General features: G+C 39.2%; 1 long non-coding RNA gene across 2 annotated transcripts; it reads right to left on the bottom strand.

The window, feature by feature from the left end:
* On the bottom strand, positions 1,229-9,849 carry LOC107648208. Of its 2 annotated transcripts, none has more exons than XR_002348817.1 (6): positions 9,835-9,849; positions 1,982-2,071; positions 1,756-1,894; positions 1,486-1,580; positions 1,353-1,405; positions 1,229-1,253 (listed from the first exon to the last, which is right to left on the bottom strand). It is a non-coding gene; the product is annotated as an uncharacterized LOC107648208 (long non-coding RNA). The 2 variants fall into 2 exon arrangements; XR_002348816.1 differs by lacking the exon at positions 9,835-9,849 and adding an exon at positions 2,304-2,820.

Genomic DNA, 10,137 nt, shown 5'->3' with positions numbered 1-10,137 from the left:
AAGTGTAGCCAAAAGTGAAAAAAATGATGCCTTAGGCTACGGCTATGCTTTTTGGGATACGGCTACGCTTTTTGGGGTGATTCCTATTCGGCCGTTGCCTATTCTCAAAGGCTACGCTTTTCTGCACCAAAGGCTACGCTTTTGGCGTTTGGAAATAGGCTACGCTTTTCAAGTGATGCTGTCCAGGACCAAAGGCTACGCTTTTCAGCTTTCATTTTTTCAGAATAGGCTACGCTTTTCAACGCTACTGCATCATTTGTAAAGCGTAGCCACATTGTATACCATAGCTACTTTTTATAAGCATATGAATGATGATGATTCATTAGTTAATAGTACCTAGTTTCATCAACACAGAAGGAAGTAGAAGTAGAAGTAGTAATAGTTGTAGTAGTTGAGGTTCCATTTCCATAATTTAAAAGACAGAAATAAATTGGTGTTAGTTCAGAAAGTTGGTCATTTGCAATAGCCAAAATGCCAAATGGTCCAAAAAATATGTCCAACTGAACAACAAAAAATAAATAAATAAATAAAAATCAGGAAAGTGTAAAGTAAAACCATGATTACTGTGAGATACAAGTTGTAACAATGCAACCAATAACTATGGAAAAATCCTGTGTTGCAGGGCCAATGTGTAATGGCACTACTATGCCAGGTTTAACCAATAATTCCTTAAATTCATCACTGCTAAGTCTCAAGCTCTCTATTTCTTCCACTGGCCATTGAAGCAAATTAGTTCTAGTCTTCTTGTCATACAATACTGTTCACGAAATAGTCTGATTCCAGCAGCCAAAACACAAACATTTGTGGATTAGAGATTCTTGCTAATTAAAGTAATTTACCCATCAATATATAAGATCAAATTACAATGTGTCAAACTTTCAAAGTTGACTCTTTGTGCTACTAAAGTACTTGTTTTCTATTTTCTTTCTTTTCCTTTTGAATTCAGGCATTATCATATTGAAATTGGTCAGTAGCACATGTTTGAAAGTGCCATTTGAAACTTGAAGTAGATTCACAAAAACCAGGACTGAGAATTATTAGATAAACATTACCAATCAAGAACACATAACACAACATAAGGAACCAAAAAAAGATAAACATTACCAGACACTTAACATCGATAACACGACATAAGATCTTTGACGGAAGATCGTATTTGAGAGAGAGAGAGAGAGAGAGAGACTACCTGGCACCAGGGAAAAGAGGACGAAGAGAGAACAGTTCAGCCATTATAGCACCCATTGCCCACATGTCTAAATGAGTGACAGAAAATTCAGTAAATAAAATGGTACTTATCATCACTCCAAACAGTATTAATTTGATCATTATCGCTGTTTAAAGCATATACTTACCAACTTTGGAGCTATACAGATAAGATTGAAGTAGCACTTCAGGAGCACGATACCTAACAGAAGCCAGCGTACAACTTATAAACTGCACAATACACAACTGAACAATTTACATACAAAAGTTGAAAGCACTTACCACCGTGTGGAGACATACTCAGTGTAGGGTGATTGTGAACTGATCTCACGTGCTAGGCCAAAATCAGAATAGACCATAGTATAAATCTCCATTTGCTGCACAATAACAACTTCATTAAAATGTCAACCTAAATGATTCATAATTGATAGAAAAAGCTAGGTAATTCTTGAGAAGTTTGAAAAAAAAAAAGCTAACATACTCAAAAAGCATGTTCTCTATTTTATCATATAGCACATTTAACAAAGGATTCGGATGCAATGATAAACGTACCAGGCTTCAGATAACGGTGGAAGTATCCCCACTGGTGCATATATGCAAGACCTTGGAAAACTTGAAAACACCAATTCCTAACTTCACCCTCAGAAAACATCTTCTCCCTGTCTTTCATAAGTTGGTACAGGTTGCATTCCTAAATCACCCAAAAAATTGAAACATCAATTACTGGACTTTGCACAAGATGATGCAGACCACATCTAATGAAGAACTGGCCACCCACCATGTACTCAAAAACAAAGTACAGAATGTCACTTTCTCGAATAACTTCCTTTAGCTTCACAATATTTGGGTGGTTCATTTTTCTTAGTGACTGTAAACCAAGAGAAATTGAAGTAAGTTATAAACAGAAAATAAAAAACCATATAGCGATAATGTTAGTCCTCACATTAGTCCTCACAGTAGTGGCCATGGTTGCAGCAAAACAGAATATTCAAATTGGATAGGAATTAAAAGAAATTACAACCCTAGGGATTCAAGATAAAGTAAGGACTAGAATTAGAATCAGAATATGGAAACCATAGCGGTGATAAAGCAGAGCATACAAATTCAATCTAATCGATGGCAGCAGCGGTGGCGGAGCAGGACGGCATGAGAGCAGACCTCGCCCTTCTCCCCCTTGTCGCGTTTCTGCTCCTCTGTCTTCCGTGTATCTCTCATGCTTTCCACTCTCCTCTGCCCTAATCAGCGTTGACTGTGTCTGTGGTGACGAAGGCTTCGGCGGTTACCATGAAGTGCAGCGGCGCGTCGGTGGCCATGGAAGCACCGCGACAACAAGGCGTCACCTCCCTCCTGTGCGACGCTCCTCCTGATTCTCCCTCTCTCAGGCATGACTCTTCCTCTCCAAACGACGCGATGGCAGTGACAGCACCAAGTCCCGCGGCGAGACACGAGCGGCGGGCTCCAGGCCGGCGGTGGCGGCTCGCGAGGACGACGACAACGAAGCGGCGATGGCCAGTGGCGCCTGCGCAACCTTCCTCTTCTCTTCTTCCCCCTCGGTTCTCTCTTTCTCTCCGCTATCCTTTTTCCCTCTTTTCCTTTTACTGCTGCTGTGTCTTAGGTTGAATTAGGAAGAAAGGAAAACTGCTGCTGTGTATTGGTCAGATAAGGGAAACATTGGCGGTGGCTAGGTTAGAAGGGGTTAGGGCTTTTTGGGGATTAATTTAGGAATTAGGATATAATTTGGGACAAAAGTGAAATTAAAAATTTTGGGTAAATTGAGATTTGGTCAATTTTAATAAAATTAAAGTATATTATAAAAAATTGAAATCTAATTTGCTCTTTTAAAATTATTTTAAAAATACTACTTAATTATCAATTTACTAATCAATTTTTAATCAAATATTCTAATTTTAAAATTAGAAATATAATTTATTTTCTGTTTATAAAAATTAAAGTATTAAATTCCAAAATCTCAATTATTTAACTAAATCGTATAAAATTCTTATTCTTTTACAACTGTTAAGTTGTATAATTTAAATATATAAAATTATTCAATAATTATAAGATTAAGTAAAATTTTCAATTTAATTATCAAAACTTGATTTAATTACTTTTAATAAAATAATTTCTAAAAATAAAATTTTTAATGAATATATAAGTTGAAATTAACTCAGTAATATTTTTCGAAAATTTTGGATCTTACATCTTTGATGGTGAGAGGGTTTCCGAAGGCTATTAAGTGTGAGTTTTGAAGGGACAAAAATTTGACTAAGTGTGTGAGTTTGCTTTTGAGAAAGTGAGGAAAAAAATTTATCAAGTGTAAGCTTTTGGCTTTAGATACATTAGGCATCACTTTTAAAGTGCACCCAAAACTTAATAAATAGGCTACCCTTTAAAAGCACTCTCTTTAATACAAAAAGTGAACTCATAGATATCAACATACGGCTACGCTTTATAAGTGATTTCTATAATACCTAAGGCTACACTTTTTAAATGATGCCAGAATTGTGTTTCCTTTTCTCTTATAAAAAGGCAACACTGAAAAATAAGTGTAGCTGAATGGGTATTTTTCTTGTAGTGTTGCCAACAATAACAACCCACCTCAAAGGAGAGTTCTAGCTTCTTACACTCTCCCAAATCCAATACATTGTGGGAGCAGTATACTCGCTCCCAATATTCATGCAAATAATTTTGAATTGAAGCCTCAGCTCATCACTCTCGTGCAAAACAATTGTTCCTATGGAGGAGGCCCCCTTGAGGATCCAAATCAACACCTATCTGTCTTCCTAAGAATATGTGAAACTGTCAAGACAAATGGTGTGCATCCAGATGTTTACAAGCTGCTATTATTCCCATTTTCTTTGAGGGATAAGGCATTTCAATAGCTGGAGATATTTCCAAAGAAAGTATCAACAATTGGGACGATCTGGTGAATAAATTCCTATCCAAGTTCTATCCGCCTCAGAGGATCATCAGGTTGAAAATAGAGGTGCAAACGTTCACTCAAATGGATGGGGAATCGTTGTATGAGGCATGGGAAAGATACAAAGCTCTGATTAGAAAATGTCCACCTGAGATGTTCAGTGAATGGGATAAACTTCAAAATTTCTATGAAGGGTTGACTCAAAGATCTCAAGAGTCTTTGGATTACTCTGCAGGAGGCTCGCTACAATTGATGAATACAGCCGAAGAAGCTCAGAATCTCATAGACATGGTAACTAATAACCAATACTTCTTTGCTCATCAGAGGCAATGCCAACCTAGTCAAAAGAAGGGTGTATTGGAACTAGAAGGAGTGGACACAATCTTGGAAAAGAACAAGTTGATGCACCAACAAATCCAGCAACAAATGGAGATGATGGCTAAGAGAATAGATAGCCTCCAAATAGCTTCAGTGAACACAACAAATCAACCTTCAAATGAATGGGGTCAAAATGAAGCGAGCCATGTTGAGCAGCAACAAGAACAGGTTCAATACATACAAAATGCCTCAAATTCTTCTCAAAATGACTTCCATGGTGACACATACAACTCATCCTGGAGGAACCACCCCAACCTGAGATGGGGTGATAATCAAAATCAATGGCAGAAGAACAACAACTCCAACCACCCCCGCAACACACACAACCAAAATCACTCATCTAACAGCACTAACCAATACAAAAAATCACAAAACACATATCAACCACCCCACAACAACTCACAAGCTCATCAAAATAACTTTCACGCACCAACATCCAACCCACAAAACTTCCACACCAGCCCTTCAAATAACTTCCAGCAACAACAATCCACCCCCATCATACCGCCAATTGACCATCATGAAAATAGGATTTCAAGTCTTGAGGCAGCCCTACAAACAATTGCTCAGTCCACTCAAACCATGATTAAAGGGCAAGAGAGATATGAAGTTACCATGAAGAACCTTGAACGGCAAGTGGGACAATTGGCCAAACAAGATGAACGGCCAACTAACGTCCTCCCAAATGATACAATACCCAACCCAAGCAAAGAATGTAAAGCTCTGCAGTTGAGAAGTGGCAAAGTAATCGGAGAAAGTTCCAACAAGGAAGCAACAAAACTCAAGGAGCAAGACACAGTGGACACGCAAGATGAAGAAAAGGCATCAACACTTCAAAAAAGCAAAGAAGATGAAAATCCACAAAGCAAGACACACACTCAAGATAGCCACCCCAATAACAAGGATGATGTCAAGCCACAACAGGAGAGCAAGAATGAAAGAGTTAAAGCCTATGTACCCAAGCTCCCATACCCAACCAGGGTACACAAAGGAACGAAGGATCAACAATTTCCAAGGTTCTTGGAAATCTTTAAGAAACTTGAAATCAACATTCCATTGACAGAAGCTTTAGAACAAATGCCATTATATGCAAAGTTTCTTAAAGAATTAATCACCAAGAAAAGAAGTTGGCAAGAAAAAGAAACAGTGATTCTCACTCAAGAGTGTAGTGCTATTATTCAGAGGGGACTGCCACCAAAACTCAAGGATCCAGGCAGCTTCCTCATACCATGCACAATTGGGAATATAGCCATTGACAAATCACTCTGTGACCTGGGAGCAAGCATTAACTTAATGCCTCTTACCATGCTGAAGAAGATGATGATAGAAGAGCTGAAACCCACTAGGATGTCTCTCCAACTTGCTGACAGATCTATCAAGATACCAAATGGTATAGTTGAGAACCTCTTGGTGAAAGTGGGGAATTTTATATTCCCAGTCGATTTTGTGGTCCTAGATATGAATGAAGAGGGGAGTAACTCAGTTATCCTTGGTAGACCATTTTTGGCTACAGCTAGAACAATCATTGATGTAGAAAAGGGAGAGATGATCTTCAGAGTACATGATGAGCAAATGACCATAAATGTCTTCAAGGCAATGCAATACCCCGTTGAGAAAGAGAGTTGCATGAGGGTTGATGTGGTGGATTCTTTGGTTGAAGAAGTATTTGAAACAAGCCATCAAGCGAAACAGGAGGAAATCCATGACATCCAAGAACAAGAAGAGAACAAATTGGAAGCACCAGAGAAACCAAGTGAAACCAAGAAAGAAGAGGTGCCATAACAAGAGTTGAAACCATTACCCCCTCATCTTAAATATGCATTCCTTGGTGAAAAAGACAGCCTCCCAGTGATCATCAACTCTACATTGAGCGCAGAGGAAGAGAAAAAACATCTTGTGGTGTTAAAAGCTCACAAAGATGCATTGGGATGGACCATTGATGACTTGAAGGGTATAAGTCCTGCCATATGTATACACAAAATTCTCTTGGAGGAAAATTCTAAACCAGTGGTACAACCTCAGAGAAGATTGAATCCCACAATGAAGGAGGTGGTTCAAAAGGAAGTACTGAAGCTATGTAAAGCTGGGATCATCTACCCTATCTCTGATAGTCCATGGGTTAGCCCAGTTCAAGTAGTACCAAAGAAAGGTGGGATGACTGTCATTGTCAATGAGAAGAATGAGCTTATTCCAACAAGAACAGTGACTGGATGGAGGATGTGCATTGATTATAGGAGGTTGAATGATGCCACACGAAAAGACCATTTCCCCCTCCCTTTCATTGACCAGATGCTGGAAAGGCTAGCTGGCCACGCTTATTACTGCTTCCTTGATGGATATTTTGGGTACAATCAAATAGTGGTTGACCCCATGGATCAAAAGAAGACCTCCTTCACTTTCCCTTCTGGAGTTTTTGCTTACAGGAGAATGCCATTCGGGTTGTGTAATGCCCCAGCTACCTTTCAGAGGTGCATGCTATCCATCTTCTCAGACATGGTAGAAAAATTTATTGAAGTTTTTATGGACGACTTCTCTGTTTTTGGTGATTCTTTCAATACATGCTTGCACCATCTTACCCTAGTCTTAAAAAGGTGCTAAGAAACCAATTTGATTTTAAATTGGGAGAAATGCCATTTTATGGTACCCGAGGAAATTGTTCTTGGACACAAAATTTCAAAAAAGGGTATAGAGGTGGACAAGGCAAAAGTAGAGATTATAGAAAAACTTCCACCACCAACAAGTGTAAAAGCTGTTAGAAGTTTCTTGGGCCATGCTGGGTTCTACAGACGATTCATCAAAGATTTTTCCAAAATAGCTAAACCACTAAGCAACTTGCTTGTGGTGAGCAACCCTTTTTCCTTTGATGATGAATGTAAGCAGGCCTTTGAGACTCTAAAAGCTAAGCTCACCACAGCACCAATCATCACACCCCCAATTTGGGGATTGCCCTTTGAACTGATGTGTGATGCAAGTGACTTTGCAATTGGTGCTGTGCTGGGGTAGAGGAAGGACAAGAAGCACCATGTCATCTACTATGCAAGCAAAGTATTGAATGAAGCTCAAAAAAATTATACCACAACAGAGAAAGAGTTACTAGCTGTGGTGTATGCTTTTGACAAGTTTAGGCAATATTTGATTGGATCCAAAATCTTAGTTTATATTGATCATGCTGCTCTCAAGTATTTAATGTCAAAACAGGATGCCAAACCAAGGCTAATCAGATGGATATTACTTCTACAAGAATTTGACATTGAGATCAAGGACAAAAAAAGCAGTGAGAATCAAGTTGCGGACTATCTATCAAGGTTGCCACAAGGAACGAATCAAGACACCTCCCAACCAGTGAATGAGAACTTTCCAGATGAATACCTCTTGCAGATTCAGCAGACTCCTTGGTTTGCGGACATGGCCAACTACAAACCAGGAAGGAGTATCCCATAAGAATACACAAGGTAACAAATCAAGAAGCTGCTACATGAGGCTAAGTTATTCTTGTGGGATAAGCCCTTTCTATTCAAAAGATGCCCAGATGGAATGATTAGAAGATGTGTACCTGAGGTTGAAATGAAAGACATATTATAACATTGTCACAATTCAAGCTATGGTGGACATTTTGGAGCCGAAAGGACTGCTGCAAAGGTCCTCCAAAGTGGGTTCTATTGGCCTTCTATCTTCAAGGATGCTAGAGAATTTGTGAGTCACTGCAATGAATGCCAAAGAACAGGAGGGCTGACAAAGAAAAATGAGATGCCTCAGAAGTTCATTTTGGAAGTGGAACTTTTTGACTTATGGGGAATAGACTTCATGGGACCCTTTCCTCCATCCTACACATTCAAATACATCTTGGTGGCAGTGGAGTATGTTTCAAAATGGGTAGAGGCAATAGCCACCACTACATGTGATGCTAATGTGGTATTGCAATTTCTAAGGAGGAACATCTTCACTAGGTTTGGAGTGCCTAAGGGACTTATAAGTGATGGGGGAAGCCACTTCTGCAACAAGCAACTAAATTCTCTTCTCCATAAATATAGAGTTACTCATAAAGTGGCCACACCCTATCACCCACAAACAAATGGACAAGCTGAACTCGCAAACAGAGAGCTAAAGAGAATTTTGGAGAAAACTGTGGGAGCAACAAGAAAGGATTGGGTTAGGAAGCTGGATGATGCACTTTGGACATACAGGACAGCATTCAAAATGCCCATAGGAAAATCTCCATTTCATCTAGTGTATGGGAAAACATGCCATCTCCCTGTGGAGCTTGAACACAAGGCCTTTTGGGCCACTAAACTCTTGAACTTAGATTCTCAAGCAGCAGAAGAAAAGAGGTTACTACAGCTCAATGAATTGGAGGAGTTCAGACTAGAAGCATATGAAAATGCCAGAATATACAAGGAAAGAGCAAAAATGTGGCATGACAAGAGGATCTCCCCAAGAACATTCGAACCAGGCCAAAGGGTGTTGCTATTCAACTCAAGACTGAAGATTTTCCCTGGGAAGTTGAGATCTAGATAGACTGGTCCATACACCATCACCAAAGTATCCCCTCATGGCTATGTGGAGTTACTTGATGAAACTTCAAAACAGACCTTCACAGTCAATGGACATAGGGTGAAACTTTATCTTGGTGGCCCTTGGAGCAAGGAAGAAAGTGTGCACTTGTTAACATGAGCAGAGGAGCTGCAATGTCAAGCTAAGGACACTAAACAAGCGCTTCATGGGAGGCAACCCATGCACAGGAGTTTTCTTTTATTTTTATACTTTAGTAGTCAACAATGAGAGATTGCATCATATACAATTTAAAAAAAAGGGCGGGGGTTGAATTAGCATGTAGTGTATGTAGGACACTAAGTTTGGTGTGGCTAACTTTGAAGCAAATGGTAAATTTTAACCTTATTATAACACTTAGTCACAAACTAAGTTTGGTGTCCTCACATACATAAATAATGCCAGAAAAAAGAGAAAGTATAGTTTTTTTTTAGCATATGAAAGCAATCCTTTGATTTTAATTTTTGTTATAGTCAAGTTTATATTAGTATATCATCATAATTTGTTAGCATTAGTTAAGACACTTCAAGAATCTCAAGGTTTTGGAATTTTGTTGCAGGGAAATGAAAGAAAGAAGTGATGGAAAATCTTGGAAGAGGAGTCACGGATACACACACAAGGAAAAGGAAGTCACATGAGCCTTGAATTTTGTGCATTGGAAAGAATAACTCAACATGCATTAGCTAGAAGATTCATACTTCCCATAACACAATCAAACCATTAAGGCAATTCATCCACTTCTTAAAGAATACCGTGGCCCCCCCAACAAGAACATTTGCACTCACCTTGCCTTCACTCCTATATATAGACCACCGAACCACCTCCATTCCTCATCCCCTTCACAATCATTTTCAAGCCTTCATTCCTTACCTCATAAGCCTATTCTTCTAAGCACCTCTCACTTCCAATTCTTGTATGCCTAAGGATAAGTATTCCTCTAAGTTTGGTGCGGACAATTCAGCCATCTCACTTGGAATTCAATGGCCTCATCCTCAGGAGCTAAGAAAGGGAAAGGCAAGCAACCCATGCAAGAGGAGATCACATTTGGTGAGAGAAGGTTCAAATCCAAAAACCATGAGCGCATCTTC

The sequence above is a fragment of the Arachis ipaensis genome, chromosome B06, assembly GCF_000816755.2.
Source record: "Arachis ipaensis cultivar K30076 chromosome B06, Araip1.1, whole genome shotgun sequence".
Classification (NCBI taxonomy): Eukaryota; Viridiplantae; Streptophyta; class Magnoliopsida; order Fabales; family Fabaceae; genus Arachis; species Arachis ipaensis.
This window is presented reverse-complemented; position numbering and strand designations above follow the sequence as displayed.